General features: G+C 43.8%; 1 protein-coding gene across 1 annotated transcript in view; it reads left to right on the forward strand.

Moving 5' to 3' along the window:
* SIN3A (SIN3 transcription regulator family member A) overlaps nucleotides 1-16308 on the forward strand; it is a gene marked incomplete at its 3' end in the record, with an annotated part of 448744 nt that overhangs the window by 141371 nt on the left and 291065 nt on the right.

Here is a 16308-nt window from a genome sequence, read left to right on the forward strand (position 1 = left end):
CTCTTCATTCCATAGATATCAAACTTTTATCTTGGAAAGTTCCTTTTTGGTAGTTAGTTCCTCGGCTCGTAGAATCTCTGAGTTATCTGCCTTACAATGTGATTCTCCTTATCTGATCCTCCGTACGGATAAGGTAGTCCTGCGTACCAAACCTGGGTTTTTACCTAAGGTGGTATCTAACAAGAATATCAATCAAGAGATTGTTGTTCCATTCTTGTATCCTAATCCTTCTTCAAAGAAGGAACGTCTATGACACAATTTGGACGTGGTTCGTGCTTTTAAAGTTTTACTACAGATTTTCATCAAACATCTACCTTGTTTTTTGTCTACTCTGGACAGAGGAGAGGTCAAAAGACTTCAGCAACCTCTCCTTCTTTTTGGTTAAGAAACATAATCCGTTTAGCTTATGAGACTGCTGGACAGCAGCCTCCTGAAAGGATTACAGCTCATTCTACTAGAGCTGTGGCTTTCACTTGTGCCTTTTTAAAATGAGGCTTCTGTTAAACAGATTTACAAGGCGGCCACTTGGTCTGCGCTTCATACTTTTTCAAAATTTTACAAATTTGATACTTTGCTTCTTCGGAGATTATTTTTGGGAGAAAGGTGTTTTTTTTTTTTACAGGCAGTGGTATCTTCCGTTTAAGTACCTGCCTTGTCCCTCCCTTCATCCGTGTACTTTAGCTTTGGTATTGGTATCCCACAAGTAATGGATGATCCGTGGACTGGATACACCTTACAAGAGAAAACACAATTTATGCTTACCTGATAAATTTATTTCTCTTGTGGTGTATCCAGTCCACGGCCCGCCCTGTCTTTTTAAGGCAGGTAATTTTTTCATTTAAACTACAGTCACCACTGCACCCTATGGTTTTTCCTTTCTCTGCGTGTTTTTGGTCAAATGACTGGATATGGCAGTTAGGGGAGGAGCTATATAACAGCTCTGCTGTGGGTGGACTCTTGCAACTTCCTGTTGGGAAGGAGAATATCCCACAAGTAATGGATGATCCGTGGACTGGATACATCACAAGAGAAATAAATTTATCTGGTAAGCATAAATTGTGTTTTTATAGATACGATGAGTCCACTGATTTCAACCTTACTTGTGGGATATCGCCTCTTGGTCAGCAGGAGGAGGCAAAGAGCATCACAGCAGAGCTGTATATATAGCTCCTCCCTTCCACCCCAGTTATTCTTTACCTGTGTTAGTGATAGAGGTAAAGTGAGGTGTTAGTTATAGATTCCTCAATCAAGAGTTTATTTTTTTTTAAAGTAGTGCCAAAGAGTGCTACTTTGTGCTAGGGTGTAGCCTAGACCAGATCAGTCTCTACAGTAGATCATTTGGTGGCTTTAGAGCAATAGGAACTGGTGGGACATAATTCTCACTGCGCCTCCTATACATATTTGCTGCCCTAAATCCAGATAGCCTAAGCACTTTAAACTCAGGCTGATCTTAGTCCACAGGGCCATGGGAGGGAAGAGAACCTCTGAAAACCTGCTGGACTGCCATGCTGTCGCTCAGCGTTCAAGGTAAGTGCTAACTTTATTATTTCTGGGGACACATCCTCTCAGAAGAAAGTGAGCACTGCATTACATGCATTCTCACATGTCACGGGCTGAGACAATGAAGGGCTCTTATTGTGATGAGATATACATGCACTGGAAAGCAAGCAGTGTTATTTTACTCCCGGCAATTGTACATACAAATAGGCAGACCGGGAGACGGCAAGTTTTTGTTGTCTGAAAAACAGTAAGAGGGGCACTCATTATTATGATTAAGTGCCTGTAGGGGGCGCGAAACATGTAAGATTTCTGCTCTAGCTTTTACTACCATGTCTGTATATCTTTTTAAAGTTGTCCAATAAATTTTTACTTTTTATTGCATATTTGGGACTGAGAGTCTGCCACTTCTCTATCTACGGGCACTCATTCCCTGAATCTTGGTCGTGTTTACTCTCCACTCCCGATACTTCTACCCGATAACAGTTTTACTTTTAGTTGATCGGGAGCTATGTTTTTTTGCGGGACTATGTTGGGGGGTTTCTGTCTGACGGCTCCATCTTTATTATTTAGCCGCCCGGGAGTTACTACTTGACATGCCCACGAGGGGCGGAGCTATGGAGTGTAATGCTATGCCGACGGCTCCATTCTTCCTAAATTTGCCGCCCGGGAGTTTTAGCCTGATACGCCCACGATGAGCGGAGCTACGCTTCGTAACTCCCAAGACATTTTGCACGCCTTTTTTTGTTAGTTCCGGCAAATGTGAATTCAGATGGGCTCTCTGGGAAGAGTCTATTCATGATGTCATGACAGTCAGACAAATGTGAATAAAAGTTTGGGTGGTGCGTTGCATGCTATTTGTTAGCTGACAAAAAGGACAACTGTTGCGTTCATGTTGAAAAGATTAAGCACTGTTTAATATTTAAAGGCACTGTACCACCCGGTCTTTGATTAAACATTTTGTGTTGTAAGAGGCCCTACACTATCTGTTGACCTATCTACTGTTTATAGTACAAATGTGAGGTATCTCTACACATTTAAAGAGACAGTAGCGTTTTATTTGAGAATTTGGTTCAGGGTATGTGTTGCTTTATCCATTATGAATTTGAATGGAGCAAAGGTGCATAACAATAACGTTGTTTTTTAATTTAAAGAGACAGTACCGGTTTTTTGGGGGGTTCCTGTTCTTGATACATTTCAGCGGTTTACTGTATAATGCAGCTTTGTACTTAAGATGGAACAGGTGCACACATAAAATAATAATAAAAAAAAATTCTGACCCACATGCGGTGTTCTGCGGTTCCTTGCAATTTGCATAGGGACTGTGTACACGAGCCAGGGTTGCTTTAATGTATAGGGCAACGTCGATCAGCAAGGTTAACATGATACTTGGATAATTTCTGAAACAGAAATAAGAGGATTTAAAGTGACAGTATCGTTTGGACACGCATGCAATGCCCTGCGCTTCCGCTTTTGCTCCGTCCGGAGTCTTGCTTTGCGTATCATGCATTCTAGGGTTTTCCCATGTGGAAACTAACCTTGCTAGAGGAATTATTTTCACCTTAGCACAGAAGTACTCTATCCTAATATGTTCTGTGAGTTATGCGGAATGGAAAGTCCATATTCCCTATACTAAAAGATGTTTCCCATAACAGATTTGGCTACGGGAGCAGACATTACCTAGGGTGTAAGGAGTAGTTCCCTATCTAGCTAGGAGAACTGCTGTCCTTTGTTTGAGACTAGGTATTAAGTCGCGCCCACGATGGGCAAGGTTCGTTCTTTTGGCGCGCTTTGTCTGTAGCCGTGCAGTTTCTTTCCTCCGGAAGTCAGAAGCGGATGTTACTTCCGGCTGTTTGCGCAGACATTGCGAGTGGCACCTTAACCGCATGGTTTGCAGAATAAAATCAATCGGTTTAGGTGTTGACTGACATTCTGAATTGTGCCTAGAAGGGTCGGCGGACCGTGGGGGCAGGTAGGCGCCTCAGCAGAGCTGTTGAGGCGAGGTGCTCTATTGTTGCTGAAGTTTTAACTTTTTTTTTTTTTTTTTTGCTTGCTTCCGAAAACTTCATTTGTTTTACTTTTTTAAAGGGACAGTACTATCAGGATTTATATTGTACTGACAATCCTTTTCACCATATCATATGTTTGACCATTAATTGGGTATTCATTTTGATTAAGTGTATAAAATAAAAATGTAATTTTCTAATTCTTTCAGTATGGCTTCAGATATCCAGACTGTGTTTGAATGCCACTGTGGAACCTCCGGTTCCTTTTTGCCCCTCCTGTTGTGAGAGGGCCTTACATTATAGAGACAAATTTTTTAGTCATTCTTTACCTAAGGCAGATGCTTCTCAGGAGTCTATAGAAGAGATGCAAGGTATGCCGCAGCTTTCTCCCAAGCGTCAAAGCCCTTAACGCCCGTGCAAGCAGGGTCATGTATTTCCCCAGTATCAGCAGCATTTACATTAAGACATTGCTGCAGTGATGTCCTCTACGCTTTCTGATGCGTTATCCAACCATCCTATTTCGCACGGCAAGCAAACAAGAAGGGACACCTATGTGGGCACGTATGCCACTGATTCCATGGTGGCGATTGCGGATATACCCTCCAGGGGCTCTGAGTTGGAGGTACTCTCTGAGGGTGAACTCTCTGAAGCAGGGAGTGCTTTGCCCTTGACTGATCCTGATGTGGTTTCCTTCAGGTTTAAGCTTGAACACCTCTGTTTATTACTGAGAGGTGTTGGTTACTTTGGATGACTGTGACTCATAGTCCCGCCAGAGAAATTGAGTAAGTTAGACAGATATTTGTTAGTTCCTTCTTACTCAGATGTCTTTCCAATTCCTAAAAGGACTTTGGAGATTATTGCAAAGAAATGGGGAAGACCAGGTCTTCCTTTTTCTCCTTCGACTGTATTTAAAAAGATGTATCCTATAGCCGACGCTATTAGGGATTCTTGGCAGACGGTCCCTAAAGTAGAGGGGGCTATTTCTACCCTGGCCAAGCGAACTTCTATTCCTATCGAGGATAGTTTTGCCTTTTAAAGACCCTATGGATAAGAAGTTAGAGGGTCTTCTTAAGAAGGCTTACGTCCACCAGGGATTTTTTTTGCAACCGGCGGCCTGCATTGTTACTGTGACCAGTGCGGCTGCTTTCTGGTTTGATGCTCTAGAGGAGTCTTAAGACAGAGACTCCCTTGGAAGAGATACAGGATCAGATTAAAGCTCTTAGATTAGCTAATTTGTTTATTACGGATGCTTCGCTGCAGACTACTAAATTGGCGGCTAAGAGTTCGGGCTTTGCCATCTTAGCACGTCGGGCTTTATGGTTAAAGTCTTGGTCTGCGGATGTGTCGTCTAAGTTTTTGGCTATTCCTTACAAGGGGAAGACCCTGTTCGGGCCTGACTTGAAGGAGATTATTTCTGACATTACGGGAGGCAAGGGTCATCTCCTCCCCCAGGATAAGAAGTCCAAACAGAGAGGGTGACAGATTAATTTTCGTTCCTTTCGAAATTTCAAGGGAGTTCCTCCTTCCTCTTCCGCTAAACAGGAAAGGGATTATTCACAAAACAATTCCACTTGGAGACCCAACCAGTCTTGGAACAAGGGTAAGCAATCCAAGAAGCCGGCTGCCACTACCAAGTCGGCATGAAGAGTCGGCCCCCGATATGGGATCGGAACTTGTAGTGGTCAAACTTTCTCTCTTTGTCCAGGCTTGGATAAGAGACGTTCAGGATCACTGGACACTAGAAATTGAGTCTCAGGGGTATCGGTTGGAGTTCAAAAATTCCTCCCCCAGAGGAAGGTTTCTTCTTTCACGATTATCTGTAGACCAGATAAAGAGAGAGGCGTTCTTACGATGTGTAAGGGATCTCTCCTCCATGGGAGTAATATGTCCCGTTCCAATACAGGAACAGGGACAAGGGTTTTATTCAAATCTCTTTGTGTTCCCAAAATTGAGGGAACATTCCGACATATTTTAGACCTCAAAATTCTAAACAAATTTCTCAGTTCCATCCTTCAAGATGGATACTATTCCTACCATTCTCCCATTAATCCAGGAGGGTCAATTTATGACTACCATGGATCTAAGGGATGCATATCTTCATGTTCCTATCCACAGAGATCATCACAAGTTCCTGAGGTTTGCCTTTCTGGACAAACATTTTCAGTTCGTGGCTCTTCCTTTCGGTCTGACCACAGCGCCCAGAGTTTTCACAAAAGTTCTGGGGTCTCTGCTGGCGGTTCTAAGACCGCGGGGCATTGCGGTGGCGCCTTATCTGGACGATATTCTGATCCAGGCGTCTTATCAGCTAGAAAAGTCTCATACCAACATGTTCTGTCCTTTCTGAGGACTCACGGGTGGAAAGTGAATCTGGAAAAGAGTTCACTAGTTCCACAGACAACGGTTCCTTTCTTGGGAACTCTTAATCAACTCTCTATCCATGAAGATCTTTTTGACGGAGTTCAGAAAGTTAAAGATTCTGAATACATGCAGAACCCTTCAGTCCAATCCTCGGCCGTCAGTGGCTCAGTGCATGGAGGCAATTGGATTGATGGTAGCAGCAATGGACATCATTCCGTTTGCTCGTTTTCATCTCGGACCTCTGCAACTGAGCATGCTCAGACAGTGGAATGGAGATTACACAAATTTGTCTCTTCAAATAAATCTGGATCAGGAGACAAGGGACTCTCTTCTATGGTGGTTGTCGCTGGATCATCTATCCCAGGGGACATGCTTCCACAGACCCTCATGGGTGATGGTGACAACAGAGGCCAGCCTGATAGGATGGGGAGCAGTCTGGAACTCCCTGAGGGCTCAGGGTGTATGGTCTTAATCGGAGTCTCTACTTCCCACCAATATCCTAGAGTTGCGAGCAATATTCAATGCTCTTCAGGCTTGGCCTCAGTTGGCTTCGGCCAAGTTAATCAGATTCCAGTCTGACAACATTACGACTGTAGCTTACATCAATCATCAGGGAGGAGCAAGGAGTTCCTTAGCGATGACAGAAGTAGCCAAGATAACAAGAGTGAGCCTCCGCCCACTTAATTATCTGTCGGCAATCCACATTTCAGGAGTGGAAAACTGGGAAGCGGATTTTCTGAGCAGACAGACTTTTCATCCGGAGCAATGTGAACTCCATCCGGAGGTATTTGCCAATCTGATTCTCAGATGGGGCAGGCCGGAGTTGGATCTTATGGCATCTCGTCAGAATGCCAATCTTCCGAGATACGGGTCCAGGGATCCCCAGGCCGAACTGATAGATGCTTTGGCAGTGCCTTGGTCGTTCAACCTAGCTTATGTGTTCCCTCCATTTGCTCTCCTTCCCCGGGTGATTGCTCGAATGAAACAGGAGAGGGTTTCTGGGATTCTCATTGCTCCTGCGGGGCCTCGCAGGACTTGGTATGCCGATCTGGTGGACATGTCATCTCAGCCACCGTGGAAGCTTCCTTTTGATGAAAGATCTTCTCATTCAGGGACCCTTCCAACATACGAATCTAGTTTCTCTACAGCTAACTGCTTGTAGATTGAACGCTTGATTTTATCTAAGCGAGGGTTCTCGGATTCTATCATTGATGCCTTGATTCAGGCACGTAAGCCTGTTACTAGAAAGATTTACCATAAGATATGGCGTAAATATCTTTATTGGTGCGAATCCAAGGGCTACTCATGGAGTAGGGTTAGGATTCCTAGGATTTTGTCTTTTCTCCAAGAAGGATTGGAGAAAGGGTTGTCGGCAAGTTCCTTGAAGGGACAAATTTCTGCCTTGTCTGTTTTGTTACACAAGCGTCTGGCAGATGTTCAATCTTTTTGTCAGGCTCTGACTAGAATTAGGCCTGTGTTTAAACCAATTGCTCCTCCTTGGAGTTTAAATTTAGTTCTTAATGTTCTTCAAGGGGTTCCGTTTGAACCTATGCATTCCATAGATATTAAGTTGTTATCTTGGAAAGTTTTATTTTTGGTTTCTCTTTCTTCTGCTCATAGAGTATCTGAGCTTTCGGCATTACAATGTGATTCACCTTATCTTATTTTTCATTCTGATAAGGTGGTGTTACGTACCAAACCTGGTTTTCTTCCTAAGGTTGTTTCAAATAAGAATATTAATCAGGAAATTGTGGTTTCTCTTGTAAGGTGTATCCAGTCCACAGATCATCCATTACTTGTGGGATATTCTCCTTCCCAACAGGAAGTTGCAAGAGGACACCCACAGCAGAGCTGCTATATAGCTCCTCCCCTAACTGCCATATCCAGTCATTCTCTTGCAACTCTCATCAAAGATGGAGGTAGTAAGAGGAGAGTGGTAAAATATAGTTAGTTTTTTCTTCAATCAAAAGTTTATTTTCAAATAGTACCGGAGTTGTACTATTTTATCTCAGGCAGTATTTAGAAGAAGAATCTCCCTGCGTTTTCTATGATCTTAGCAGCTTGTAACTAAGATCCACTGCTGTTTTCACATATGTCTGAGGAGTGAGGTAACTTCAGAGGGAGAATGGCGTGCAGGTTATCCTTTCTATTGAGGTATGTGCAGTTTTAAGTTTTTCTAGGTACTAGAAAATGCTGCTGGTACCTGATTAATGTAAGGTAAGCCTAAAAACAGTGATTTAATAGCGACTTGTATCAGGCTTACTACCAGAGATATATACTCTGATAATATGGCAATATAAAACGTTTGCTGGCATGTTTAATCGTTTTTATATATGCTTTGGTGATAAAACTTATTGGGGCCTAGTTTTTTCCACATGGCTTTCTTGATTTTTGCCTAGAAACAGTTTCCTGAGGCTTTCCACTGTTGGAGTGGGAGGGGCCTATTTTAGCACTTTTTTGCACAGTTAAAATTAGACAGAGACATTCAGCTTCCCTCAGCAGTCCCCTGCATGTTATAGGACATCTCTGAAGGGCTCTAAAGGCTTCAAAAGTCGTTTATTGAGGAAGGTAGGGCCACAGCTGAGCTGTGGCAGTTGTTGTGACTGTTTACAAAACGTTTATTTCGTTTTTTGATCCGTTTTTTGCATTAAGGGGTTAATAATCCATTTGCAAGTGGGTGCAATGCTCTGCTAACCTATTACATACACTGTAAAAATTTTGTTTGATTTACTGCCTTTTTTCACTGTTTTTCAAATTTTGACAAAATTTGTTTCTCTTAAAGGCACAGTACAGTTTTTTATATTTGCTTGTTAACTTGATTTAAAGTGTTTTCCAAGCTTGCTAGTCTCATTGCTAGTCTGTACAAACATGTCTGACATAGAGGAAACTCCTTGTTCATTATGTTTAAAAGCCATGGTGGAACCCCATATGAGAATGTGTACTAAATGTATTGATTTCACTTTAAACAATAAAGATCAGCTTTTGTCTTTAAAAATTTTATCACCAGAGGATTCTGACGAGGGGGAAGTTATGCCGACTAACTCTCCCCACGTGTCAGACCCTTTGACTCCCGCTCAAGGGACTCGCGCTCAAATGGCGCCAAGTACATCTAGGGCGCCCATAGCGAGTACTTTACAAGACATGGCGGCAGTCATGGATAATACACTGTCAGCTGTATTAGCCAGACTACCTGAATTTAGAGGAAAGCGTGATAGCTCTGGTGTTAGGCGTAATACAGAGCATACAGACGCTTTAAGGGCCATGTCTGATACTGCCTCACAATATGCAGAAGCTGAGGAAGGAGAGCTTCAGTCAGTGGGTGATATCTCTGACTCAGGGAAACCTGATTCTGATATTTCTACTTTTAAATTTAAGCTTGAGAACCTCCGTGTTTTGCTTAGGGAGGTTTTAGCTGCTCTGAATGACTGTGACACAATTGCAGTGTCAGAGAAATTGTGTAGACTGGATAAATACTTTGCAGTGCCGGTGTGTACTGATGTTTTTCCAATACCTAAAAGGTTTACAGAAATTAATAAAGAGTGGGATAGACCCGGTGTGCCGTTTTCCCCCCCCTCCTATTTTTAGAAAAATGTTTCCCATAGACGCCACCACACGGGACTTATGGCAGACGGTCCCTAAGGTGGAGGGAGCAGTTTCTACTTTAGCAAAGCGTACTACTATCCCTGTCGAGGACAGTTGTGCTTTTTCAGATCCTATGGATAAAAAAATTAGAGGGTTACCTTAAGAAAATGTTTATTCAACAAGGTTTTATCCTGTAGCCCCTTGCATGCATTGCTCCTGTCACTGCTGCTGCGGCGTTCTGGTTTGAGTCTCTGGAAGAGGCTTTACAGATGACTCCATATGAGGACATACTTAACAAGCTTAGTGCACTTAAGCTAGCTAATTCTTTTGTTTCTGGTGCCATTGTTCATTTGACTAAACTAACAGCTAAGAATTCTGGATTTGCCATCCAGGCGCGTAGGGCGCTATGGCTTAAATCTTGGTCAGCTGACGTGACTTCAAAGTCTAAACTACTTAACATTCCCTTCAAGGGACAGACCCTATTCGGGCCTGGTTTGAAGGAAATTATTGCTGACATTACTGGAGGTAAAGGTCATGCCCTTCCTCAGGACAGGTCCAAATCAAGGGCCAAACAGTCTAATTTTCGTGCCTTTTGAAACTTCAAGGCAAGTACAGCATCAACTTCCTCTGCTACAAAACAAGAGGGAACTTTTGCTCAGTCCAAGACGGCCTGGAAACCTAACCAGTCCTGGAACAAAGGCAAGCAGGCCAAAAAGCCTGCTGCTGCCTCTAAGACAGCATGAAGGAACGGCGCCCTATACCGTAACGGATCTAGTAGGGGGCAGACTTTCTCTCTTCGCCCAGGCGTGGGCAAGAGATGTTCAGGATCCCTGGGCGTTGGAGATTATATCTCAGGGGTATCTTCTGGACTTCAAGGCTTCTCCTCCACAAGGGAGATTTCACCTTTAACGATTATCTGTCAACCAGATAAAGAAAGAGGCATTCTTACACTGTGTGCAAGACCTCCTAGTTATGGGAGTGATCCATCCAGTTCCAAAGGAGGAACAGGGACAGGGATTTTACTCAATATCTTTTTGTGGTTCCCAAAAAAGAGGGAACCTTCAGACCAATCTTGGATATAAAGATCTTAAACAAATTCCTCAGAGTTCCATCATTCAAAATGGAAACTATTCGGACCATCCTACCTATGATCCAGGAGGGTCAATATATGACTATGGTGGATCTAAAGGATGCTTACCTTCACATTCCGATACACAAAGATCATCATCGGTTCTTAAGGTTTGCCTTTTTGGACAGGCATTACCAGTTTGTGGCTCTTCCCTTCGGGTTAGCTACAGCCCCAAGAATTTTTACAAAGGTTCTGGGGTCGCTTCTGGCGGTTCTAAGGCCGCGGGGCATAGCAGTGGCCCCTTATCTAGACGACATCCTGATACAGGCGTCAAATTTCCAAATTGCCAAGTCCCATACGGACATAGTTCTGGCATTTCTGAGGTTGCACGGGTGGAAAGTGAACGAGGAGAAGAGTTCTCTGTCCCCACTCACAAGAGTCTCCTTCCTAGGGACTCTGATAGATTCTGTAGAAATGAAAATTTACCTGACTGAGTCCAGGTTATCAAAACTTCTAAATTCTTGCCGTGTTCTCCATTCTATTCCGCGCCCTTCGGTGGCTCAGTGCATGGAGGTAATCGGCTTAATGGTAGCGGCAATGGACATAGTTCCATTTGCGCGCCTACATCTCAGACCGCTGCAACTATGCATGCTCAGTCAGTGGAATGGGGATTACACAGATTTGTCCCCTTTACTAAATCTGGATCAAGAGACCAGGGATTCTGGGTATGACCTTTCGCAGGCCAGATTGGACAATTGTAACGACAGATGCCAGCCTTCTAGGTTGGGGTGCAGTCTGGAACTCCCTGAAGGCTCAGGGATCGTGGACTCAGGAGGAGAAACTCCTCCCAATAAATATTCTGGAATTGAGGGCAATATTCAATGCTCTTCAGGCTTGGCCTCCGTTAACAACCTGAGGTTCATCAGATTTCAGTCGGACAACATCACGACTGTGGCTTACATCAACCATCAAGGGGGAACCAGGAGTTCCCTAGCGATGTCAGAAGTCTCCAAAATACTTCCCTGGGCAGAGAAACACTCTTGCCACCTATCAGTGATCCATATCCCAGGTGTAGAGAACTGGGAGGCGGATTTTCTAAGTCGTCAGACTTTTCATCCGGGAGAGTGGGAACTCCATCCGGAGGTGTTTGCTCAATTAATTCATCGTTGGGGCAAACCAGAACTGGATCTCATGGCGTCTCGCCAGAACGCCAAGCTTCCTTATTACGGATCCAGGTCCAGGGACCCGGAAGCGATGCTGATAGATGCTCTAGCAGCGCCTTGGTCTTTCAACCTGGCTTACGTGTTTCCACCGTTTCCTCTGCTCCCTCGACTGATTGCCATAATTAAGCAGGAGAGAGCATCAGTGATTTTGATAGTGCCTGCGTGGCCACGCAGGACCTGGTATGCAGACCTAGTGGACATGTCATCCTTTCCACCTTGGACTCTGCCTTTGAGATGAGACCTTATACTTCAAGGTCCTTTCAGTCATCCAAATCTAATTTCTCTGAGACTGACTGCATGGAGATTGAACGCTTGATTTTATCAAAGCGTGGCTTCTCAGAGTCAGTTATTGATACCTTAATACAGACACGAAAGCCTGTTACCAGGAAAATCTACCATAAGATATGGCGTAAATATCTTTTTTGGTGTCAATCGAAGAGTTACTCATGGAGTAAGGATAGGATTCCCAGGATATTATCTTTTCTCCAAGAGGGTTTGGAGAAAGGATTATCAGCTAGTTCTTTGAAGGGACAGATCTCTGCACTGTCTATTCTTTTGCACAAGCGTCTGGCGGATGTTCCAGACGTTCAGGCGTTTTGTCAGGCGTTGGTTAGAATCAAGCCTCTGTTTAAACCTGTTGCTCCACCATGGAGCTTAAACTTGGTTCTTTTTTTGATGGCTATTTCCTTGGCTCGTAGAGTCTCCGAGTTATCTGCTTTACAATGTGATTCTCCTTATCTGATCTTCCATGCAGATAAGGTAGTTCTGCGTACAAAACCTGGGTTTTTGCCTGAGATGGTATCTACTCAGAATATCAATCAAGAGATTGTTGTTCCATCATTGTGTCCTAATCCTTCTTCAAAGAAGGAACGTCTTTTACATAATCTGGATGTGGTTCGTGCTTTAAAGTTTTACTTACAAGCTACTAAAGATTTTCGTCAAACATCTGCTTTGTTTGTTGTTTACTCTGGACAGAGAAGAGGTCAAAAGGCTTCGGCAACCTCTTTCTTTTTGGCTAAGAAGCATAATCCGCTTAGCCTATGAGACTGCTGGACAGCAGCCTCCTGAAATGATTACAGCTCATTCTGCTAGAGCTGTGGCTTCCACTTGGGCCTTTTAAAAATGAGGCTTCTGTTGAACAGATTTGCAAGGCGGCGACTTGGTCTTCGCTTCATACTTTTTCCAAATTCTACAAATTTGATACTTTTGCTTCTTCGGAGGCTATTTTTGGGAGAGAGGTTTTACAGGCAGTGGTACCTTCCGTTTAAGTACCTGCCTTGTCCCTCCCTTCATCCGTGTACTTTAGCTTTGGTATTGGTATCCCACAAGTAATGGATGATCCGTGGACTGGATACACCTTACAAGAGAAAACACAATTTATGCTTACCTGATAAATTTATTTCTCTTGTGGTGTATCCAGTCCACGGCCCGCCCTGTCATTTTAAGGCAGGTCAAAATTTTAGATTAAACTACAGTCACCACTGCACCCTATGGTTTCTCTTTTCTCGGCTTGCTTCGGTCGAATGACTGGATATGGCAGTTAGGGGAGGAGCTATATAGCAGCTCTGCTGTGGGTGTCCTCTTGCAACTTCCTGTTGGGAAGAATATCCCACAAGTAATGGATGATCCGTGGACTGGATACACCACAAGAGAAATAAATTTATCAGGTAAGCATAAATTGTGTTTTCTTCCTTGTCCCCTAATCCTAAGAAGGAGCGTCTGTTACATAATTTGGATGTGGTCCATGCCTTGAAGTTCTACTTACAGGCGACTAAGGATTTTCGTCAATCGTCTTCCTTGTTTGTTGTTTTTTTCGGGGAAACGCAGGGGTGCGAAAGCTACGGCTACCTCTTTCTTTTTGGCTGAAGAGTATCATCTGTTTTGCATATGAGACTGCTGGACAGCAGCCTCCTGAACGAATTACGGCTCATTCCACTAGGGCTGTGGCTTCCTCTTGGGCATTCAAAAATGATGCTTCTGTTGAACAGATTTGCAAAGCTGCAACCTGGTCGTCTCTTCATACTTTTTCCAAATTCTACAAATTTGGTACTTTTGCCTCGTCTGAGGCTGTTTTATGGAGGAAAGTTCTTCAAGCATTGGTGCCTTCCGTTTAGGTTCCCTGTCTTGTCCCTCCCGTTTCATCCGTGTACTATAGCTTTGGTATTGTATCCCACAAGTAAGGATGAAATCCGTGGACTCATCGTATCTTGTAAAAGAAAATTTATTCTTACCTGATAAATTTGTTTCTTTTACGATAAGATGAGTCCACGGCCCACCCTCTTTTTCTAAGACAGGTCTTTAATTTTGTATAACTTCAGTCACCTCTGCACCTTGGCTTTTCCTTTCTCTTCCTAACTTCGTTCGAATGACTGGAGGGGGGAGGGAAGGGAGGAGCTATATATATACAGCTTTGCTTTGGTGCTCTTTGCCGCCTCCTGCTGACCAGGAGGCGATATCCCACAAGTAAAGATGAAATCCGTGGACTCATCGTATCGTAAAAGAAACAAATTTATCAGGTAAGAATAAATTTCCTTTTTCCTCCGTCCTTAGCGGGCGGCATTTTGGTTTGCTGCGTTTTCTGATACTTTTAAGTCAGGCACTTTCCTGTATAAAATCCAGGATAGGATTAAGGCTGCCGATTGTCTAAGTTCCTTTCTTTCAATTTCTTACCTTGAAGTTCTTACGCTGGGAGCGTAGGTTTCAGGTTTTTCTGTTTCATCTCTCTGAGCCTTATGGTTAAAGACTTTCGATTCAGATGTAGGTTCTAAGTGAAGAATTTTTTTTTTAACGCTTCTTTGCAAGGAGGCCTTGTTGGAACCTGGCTTGATGGAGATGCTATATTTTTTTATTTAAAAAAAAAAAAAAAAAATGGGATCCACTTAGCCTGCTTTTGAAGCAAGGACAGCATGAGGAACATGTCCCTGATCTGGGAAATCGGAATTTAAAGGGGTCAGACTTTTCATTGTTTCCTTCAGGCTTGGATTTGTGATGCTCAGAATTCCTGGAGAATGGAAAATGTTTTGGGATTCTTAGTGGACTGGTTCTACTTTCAGATTTTATGCAGATCAGTTAGAGAGAGGCGTTCTTACATTGTGTAAGAGACCTATCCTCCACTGGAGTACTTGACCTGTTCTGATACAGGAACAGGGGCAGGATTCTTCTTCAATTCTGTTTGGAATTCCCCAAAAAGGAGGGAACCTTCAGACCTCTCTTTGACTTCAAGAATCTAAACAAGTTTCTCAGAGTTCAATCTTTTAGGATGGAGACTATTCGTACCATTCTTCCATTGATCTAGGAGGGCCAATTTATGGCAAAGGTGGATCTACAGGATACAGATCTTTTTTTGATCCTGTTCAGAGTTTATCACAAGTTGCCGAGTTTGTGCTTTTCTGGTCAAACGATTCCAGTCGTGACCTTTTTCTTCGGTCGGGCCATGGCACCCAGAATTTCCAAAAGATTCTGGGGTCTCTGCTGGCGGTTCTGAGACCGCGGGGCATTGCGGTGGCGCCTTCTCTGGACGATATATAATCTAGGTGTCATTTTGTCTGCAATCTAGATTCCATACCGAATTTTTCTATCCTTCCTGAGGACTCGCGGGCGGAAGGTAGTTCTGGAAATTAATTCTTAAATTCCGAAGGCAAGGGTATGATTTTTGGGAACTCTAATCGAATCTATATCCCTGAGCATTTTCTGGCAGAGGCCAGAAAATGGAAGATTCTAGAATATATATCGAACCTTCACTCCACTTTCTAGCCGTCAGTGGCTCTGTGCATGGAGGTGATTGAATTGTTGGTGGCGGCTATGGTTATCATACCGTTTGCTCGGTTTCACCTCAGACTTCTGCAGCTAATCATGCTCAGGCAGTGGAATGGAAATTATTCAGATTTGTCTCCTCGAATATATCTAGATCAGGAGACAAGGGACTCTCATCTATGGTGGTTGTCGCGGGTTCATCTATCCCAGGGGACAAGCTTCCGCAGAACCTAATGGGTGATAGTGACAACAGATGCCAGCCTGTTAGGATGGGGAGCAGTCTGGTATTCTCTGAGGGCTCAGGGTGTATGGACTCAGGCAGAGTCTCTCCTTCCCATCAATATCCTAGAGTCTAGAGCAATATTCAATGCGCTCCGGGCTTGGCCTCAGTTGTCTTCAGCCAATTTATTAGATTCCAGACGGACAACATAATGACGGTAGCTTACATCGCTCATCAGGGAGGAACGAGGAGTTCCTTAGCGATGACAGAAGTAGCCTAGATAATACAGTGGGCGGAGTCTCACTCTTGACATCTGTCAGCTATCTGCATCCCAGGGGTGGAAAACTGGGAAGCAAACTTTCTGAGCAGACAGACATTTCTTCCGGGAGCATGGGAACTCCATCCGGAGGTATTTACCAACCTGATTCTCAGATGGGGACAGGCCGGAGTTGGATCTCATGGCATCTCGTCTGACTGCCAAGCTTTCGAGATACGGGTCCAGGGATCCCCAGAACGAGCTGATAGATGCCTTGGCGGTGCCTTGGTCTATCAGCCTACCTTATATATTCCCTCTGTTTACTTTCCTTTCCCGGGTAATTG

Source organism: Bombina bombina, chromosome 6 (assembly GCF_027579735.1).
Source record: "Bombina bombina isolate aBomBom1 chromosome 6, aBomBom1.pri, whole genome shotgun sequence".
NCBI classification, from domain to species: Eukaryota; Metazoa; Chordata; class Amphibia; order Anura; family Bombinatoridae; genus Bombina; species Bombina bombina.